This window comes from Sapajus apella, unplaced genomic scaffold (assembly GCF_009761245.1).
Source record: "Sapajus apella isolate SASKATOON/1434 unplaced genomic scaffold, GSC_monkey_1.0 scaffold61, whole genome shotgun sequence".
In the NCBI taxonomy this organism is placed as follows: domain Eukaryota; kingdom Metazoa; phylum Chordata; class Mammalia; order Primates; family Cebidae; genus Sapajus; species Sapajus apella.
Window position 1 is genome coordinate 282,726 of NW_022437001.1, and position 6,740 is coordinate 289,465.

General features: G+C 41.4%; 1 long non-coding RNA gene across 1 annotated transcript; it reads left to right on the forward strand.

Moving 5' to 3' along the window:
* Positions 1-40: 40 nt before the first annotated feature.
* Positions 41-4,269, forward strand: LOC116528946. The gene is made up of 2 exons (XR_004259298.1): positions 41-363; positions 3,947-4,269. It is a non-coding gene; the product is annotated as an uncharacterized LOC116528946 (long non-coding RNA).
* Positions 4,270-6,740: the final 2,471 nt, after the last annotated feature.

The window sequence follows — 6,740 nt, forward strand, 5'->3', positions numbered from 1 at the left end:
GGAGGCGGGCCACGCCCTCCCGCTGCTGCCCTAGCAACCACATCCGGGACTCTGGCGGTGTGGTTGCCCGGGTAGTTTTCTGGTAGCGACCTAGTAGTAAAAGGGTGTGCGCGCGGGTCCAGAGGCACTGGCCAGAGCTGGGAGGTTGCGGAAGGGCGCGCCGGCCTGGTCTTGAGAGGTCGGAAGTCTCCGGAAGCCCTCCACATCCCTCTTTTTCATTAACACACTCCAGCCTCACAAGTGAGGCGTCTTCCCATCAGACCGTGAGCCGGTGCCGGGAGGGTGGAGGTGGATGTAGCTCACTGCCACGCTACCACAGAAGAGCCAAAGCTGCTTTCTCAGCCACCGGAGAGCACGAAGAAGGTTATTCCAGTCCCGCGGGGAGGGTGGGGGTGGTGGAGAGGATGAGAGGATAAGGGAGCAGACGGAATGCAGGCGCTCCCTCCCGCTGCCCCCGTGCCTGGGGAGCTCCCTCCCTTCAGAAAGGCTAGACCCCCGTTCCCTGAGCTCTTACTTGCTCTGGATTTGAGATCGCTTTTTGCTTTGTTCGCTGTCTCACAGTAGATTCCCTGACACTTTTCTTTCCTGCTCCTCTTTCTTCTTCCAGATGACCGAGCTCTGCTTTCTTAGCCTGCCCGATTACTTCTTAAATAGATCATTGCCCTGACACAGAAACTGCTGAACAATTCCCTCTCTCAGAGCCTTTCGTAGTTTCCTAAATGGGGTCCCAGCCTGCACTACTCTCCCCATCCCCAGCGCTGAGTGGTGGGAAAGCGTGGCTCCTCCGTGGCGCTAGGCAGACCTGAAGTTCATTTACATACAGTACAGTACAGTTGGTCTATTCACAGTATATCCCTTCGAACTGCTGGACTGCTTTTCCTTTGACAGGTGCTCAGTTTTACTCCCATTTCGCTTGTAGAAATGTGAAGGGTAACTGTGCACATGGTGAGATTTACCCTTCTTTAGACAGTACTTCTCTGCTGCCTTTACTTGTCACAGTAGCTGACAAAGTATTTTTAATGACTAATGCCTAAAGGCAGAGCTCTACCTCTACAGATTTCCAGGGAGTTTCAGTGTAGTGAAATAACCCTGGCAGGTGTTTTCCCTAGATCTTTGAATAGTAAATACCTGTGGCACCATAAATGTTTCCAACGTAAATAACGATATTGATTGAGCTCTCCAGAATACCACCTCTTACAAAAACAGTACTGAAATTCCAAAACATAAATCTCTTAAGTGGTTGTCTTTAACAAAAGAAAGGAGCAAATATGTATGCCAACCCACTCAAACTGTAACTTCAGTTCTTATAGCTTACTGTGAATTTTTCTGTACAAAGCCATCTTGGTTTGGAGACCATTAGTCTTCTCAATTATAAGAAAAGAATCCCAATCTAAATTCATTACTGCTGTAATTGTGTAGGAACAGAGCGGCTACAGAACTTCCAGCTAAGTACAGGTGTTATTCCTAGGTTTCAAAAGGGTGACTTGGAAGAAGTGCATGGTACGGCACAGCAGTGCTTAAATGATGTGGACAATGAGTACTGAACTGTTTGAGCTGGCTGTTGTCTTAAGGATTCCTGCTAACTGTCTTTTGAGTTTGGGGATGCTTAGCTTCACTAAAGTTAGTCTAATTGTTAGGCTGTTAGAGGTGTTTCTTGTTTTGGAAAGGTGAAGACTTGCTTTAGTTTGTCTTTAGCTGGATAATTTCCTTGACAGCTGAAGGTTTTGTTGGAGATTCCGTTGGACTTGGAACTAATGCTAACTTCTGCTTGGTGAAGATACTAACCAAGTTAGATACTCTTCAGTGAGATTCAGGTACTGTGTATGATTAATCCTCATCCACAGTATTATGCTGTGCAAGGCTATATATACATGGGATTAATCTTTCCATGATTTCCACTGCCCCAAAGGAAATTAGAGTGTAGTCTGGCTCCAAGAAAACAGTCGAAGCTACTTCAGCTGGTGATGGAAAATAGTGGAATTCTATACATCCTTTGGGACAAAGGAAGCAGCAGCCAGTGTTCTTTGGATTGGGAAATACTTTTGGTACTAATTGAAAAACATTATTTTAAGCCTAGCCCTGGTTAGATAGAGACTTGTTTTCTCTTCCCTCTATCCCTCTCTTCCTTTTCCCCCCGTCACTCTTGTTCTTTCCTCCTTTCCTCTTTTTTCTTTCCTCCCTTCTCCTTCCTCCCTTCCTTCTTTCCTTCTTCCCTCCATCTGTCCCTCCCTCCTTCCCTTCCCCCCTTCCTTCCTTCCTTCTTTCCTCCTTTCCTCCCTTCCTTCATCTCTCCCTCCCTCCCTTCCTTCCTTCCTTCCTCCCTTCCTCCCTCTCTCCCATCTTTCCTTCCTTCCCTCCTTTGCCCTAAAACTTGAGGGCCCCTGCCTGCTCACTTTGTTTAGAATAGAAGATTACTACTTTTCTCTAAAATGTCATTTATTTTTGGAGAGAGACAGAAAAAGGGAATAGCTGCCTTCCATATATACTTATGACATGGAGATTATCTACTCCCTTACTTGCACTGCTATTGGCTGTTTGGCTTTTGAAAAATCAGGTGCTGTTTATTCATTGGGCTTGTGGGGAACTCTAGTAGCCCTGAATGGCATTTGTTGCATACTCAATGAAATCTAATTCTTTATCCTGGCATTAAAGGTTTACCAAGATCTGGCCTCAATCTTGCAAATGAGTACTCTCTTTTATATACCTGAAGGAAGAGTGCTAATTTAGCCAACTAATAGAGATAGGTATAGATACTAATAAAGCATAGATATGAAACTTTAGTTGCAAAGGACTGTTTAGTCCTTTCTCTATTCTCTTACGAATAGAGAATAAAGCATAGAAGAGGGAAATTACAGGGCAGTTTGAAGCATACTAAACAGTCCTTTGCAACTTTGGACTTACTTGATTCTCTTATAGCACCAGGAAATTGACTAATTATGGTTGAGTTATGGAAATATGTTGTCTGCTGCACACCAGGCAAATTCCAGAATACCAGCAACTCCTGCTACTTATGATAACAGTACAAGCAGGATTAAGTGGATATAGTTTCTATCTATTTGTAGAAGACAATGAGTGAGTGCTTTCTTAAGTTTAGAAAGTAGTTGATTCTCTGCAGAGGGGCATAAATTACTGATAAAAGGAGAGTGACTCGTTACCCCTAGACATTCTCAATGGAAAGAATGCCAACTTTATGTTTTCTGATACTGATTTTTTTTAATAACTTGGTACAAAAGCAGAACATTAAGATGACTGTTGTGGAGGAAAAAAAGTAGAATATTAGAGCTGTAAAAGTGTTTTTAACTATAAAGAGGAAAAAAACTGAACCTATTTATAATTCATTTACCTAGAGGGAGCATTCAACATTTTGGTCAATGCATTTTTCTTTATGTAGATATATATTTCTTCATTTATTGAACAAATTGTTATTGACAACCTATGGTTTGCTGGAAGTGAGCTGTGTAGGAATAGCCATGAGCTTCTGCTCTGATGTTATTTTTACTATATGTTGTATTTGTTGACATATAATTTTATATTTTACTTTTTTCACTTAATATATCATGGAACTTTTTCATATCATTAAATATTCTCTTTGTGTGGCATAATTGTATTTCAGTATGTAGGTATTTCATAATTTATTGAAATGCCTCCTTTTTGTTGTATATTTTCAATTTTGTCTGTAATTATATAGCAATGTAGGGAATAGTCCTGTGTAGTGGGCAGAATTCTAAGATGAACTCCAATGACCCTTCCCTTGTATAATTCCCTCTCCTGTGAACATGATGGGATATTACTGCTATGATTATATTACTTTCAAGAGGTTTTTGCATATGTAATTAAGGTTGCTAATCAGTTGACTCTGAATTAATCAAAAGGGCAATATTTTAGGTAGACCTCACCTAATCAAGTGAGCCCTTTATGAACAGAGAGCTTTCTCCTGCTTTGGCAGTAGAGGAAGTCAGGGAGATTCAAAGTGTGAAAGAGAGTCTACAGAAGGAATGTTCTACATTGCTGAAATGAAGAGGGCCACAGACAAGGACCTGAGCAAAGCCTCTAGAAGCTGAGAGTAGTCCCTGCCACCAGCCAATGAAAAAAACTGGAGACCGTAGTCCTACAACAGCAAGGAACTGAATCCTGCAAACAATCTGAGTGAGCTTGGAAGGAAATTCTTCCCCAGAGCCTCCAGATAAGAGCCCAGTTTCTGACCGACATCTTGCGTGGACTTAAGATCTACAGAACTGTAAGATAATAAATGGGTGTTGTTTTAAGGCACTGAGTATATGGTAATTTGTTGCATAGCAATAAAAAGCTAATACATTTATAAGAGTTTATTTTTACATCTATAATTATTCTTTTGGCATAAAATCCTTCATATAGGCTGGGTACGGTGGCTCATGGCTATAATCCGAACATTTTGGGAGGCCGAGGCAGGCGGATCATGAGGTCAGGAGATTGAGACCATCCTAGCTAACACAGTAAACCCCCATCTCTGCTAAAAATACAATAAATTAGCCAGGTGTGGTGGCGCACACCCATAGTTCCAGCTACTTGGGAGGCTGAGGCGGGAGAATGCTTGAACTCAGGAGGCAGAGGTTGCAGTTAGCTGAGATCACACCACTGCACTCAAGCCTAGGCAACAGAGTGAGACTCCATCTCAAAAAAAAAAAAAAAAAAAAAATCCTTGATATAGACCTTCTAGATAAAAAGTTATACACAGTGTTAAGGTTGTATATCATATTGCAAATTTGCCCTCCATAAGTGTGTTGTAACAATTGATGTGCCTAACGACCTGTTACCTCACCCTAGCAAACACTAGATACTGCCATTCTGAATCAAGATATCTCTTTTTTTAAAAGAAGATTAATGTTTTTCTTATTAATAGTAGGATTGACCATTGTTTTCTTTATTTGAAATTAATTTGGTGAGTCTTTTTTTGGCCAATTGCATATTCTTATTAGCTTAACTGTTGACATAGAGAAAATACTCCCTAGCATGTTAATACAGCATTTCTCTGCTGTAATATTTTCAAGAGGAGAATGATTAATGAGCTTGAGAGGATGACTATTCTGAGAAATCTTAGCTGCTGCCATTACTCCTTGCAAAAGAATATCCCAGATGTTGTACTGTTGGAGTTTGGAGAATGTCACCCTCATTGATCAGGTAGTATTGATGCCTTATTCTTTTCTAGGGAAAAAGTCTAATTTGTCTGTTTGGCATTAGAAATGTGATTTTTTTAGGACTAAATATATATTGTATCTTATCATGGAAAATGGTAGCTTTGACTAATGTTAACTCAGGGGAAAAACTTAATCTTCCTAAACAAAGTCACCACATTTTCAATTTTCTCAAGATAATGAGTAATGTCTGATAATTTATATTATATTGCTTTAACAAGGATGGGAAAAGAAGAAATTCAAGTTACTTTTTCTATAATCCTTGTTATTTGACATGATAGATTTTATTTCTGATAAATGAGATAAGGCAGGAGGGAGAGAGGAAGCAAACGAAAGAAAGGGAGGGATTGTGGGAGGGAGGAAGCGAAGGGTGGGAGGGAGGGAGGGAGGGAAGGAAGGAAAGAAGGAAGGAGGGAGGGAAGAAAGGAGGGAGAGAGTTGGGGGATTCTCTTAGTAAATTTGGTTTTGTCTTTTTTGAAACATTGGTTTTCACTACATCAATTTCTGAAAGTTGTCATCTTCCTAAAAAGAGCAAGTATTTTATTTTTATTTTGAAAGAATTGTGTATTTACAGGAAAATGTAAGAGGAGATGCCATATACAAGCAAGATTTTTAATGTTAGTTGTATGGTCAAACCTTATTACTTAGGTTAGCCCTCCCTAACAGATGGAGTTACTGTTTGTGTTCACAGACTTCATAATGGCCTATTCTTCCATGGAGGCCTAATGTTGCTTTCGATTTTTAAGGCATTGGAAATGCTGGCTTAGGTTGGTGCTGCGAGCATAGAATCTGTAACTGTGGTCACAGGAGACCCCACCAGTGTGATTCAAAGATACTGTAATATAGTGAAAAGAATGCTGACTTGACATTTAAAAGCCTAGATTCTGGACTGCTCTTAACCACATTGTAACTGTGGGGCCAATGAAATCCAGTTTTACCTTCCTCCATAGTTATTTGGAATACAGGTAGTAAAACCATTTAAAAATTAAAACCCTGGGCTATCATTATTTTTAAGACTTTTTTCAAAGTGACACTTTTTTAAAAAAAGAATTCCTTTACTGGTTGTAATTCCTAAGATAAAAATTCCTCCTTTGAGTTGGGCAACAAGGGCAGAATAATTGTGGCAAAAAGTTTTGTCAAAAGATTTTGTGCCAAAAGGCACGCATCACCTGGGAAACCTGGAAGCGAGAAGAATGAAGTGCCCACACTCTCACAGAGGTAACACCGCTCATCCGTGGAGCGCCCACACTCGCACAGAAGTAACACCGCTCATCCGTGGAGCGCCCACACCCATACAGAAGTAACACCACTCATCAATGGAGTGCCCGCACTCACACAGAAATAACACCGCTCATCCGTGGAGCGCCCACACTCACACAGAGGTAACGCCGTTCATCAATGGAGTGCCCACAATCCCACAGAAGTAACACCGCTCATCCGTGGAGCGCCCACATTCCCACAGAAGTAACACCACTCATCACTGGAGCGCCCACACTCGCCCAGAAGTAACACCGCTCATCCGTGGAGCACCCACACTCGCACAGAAGTAACACCGCTCATCCGTGGAGC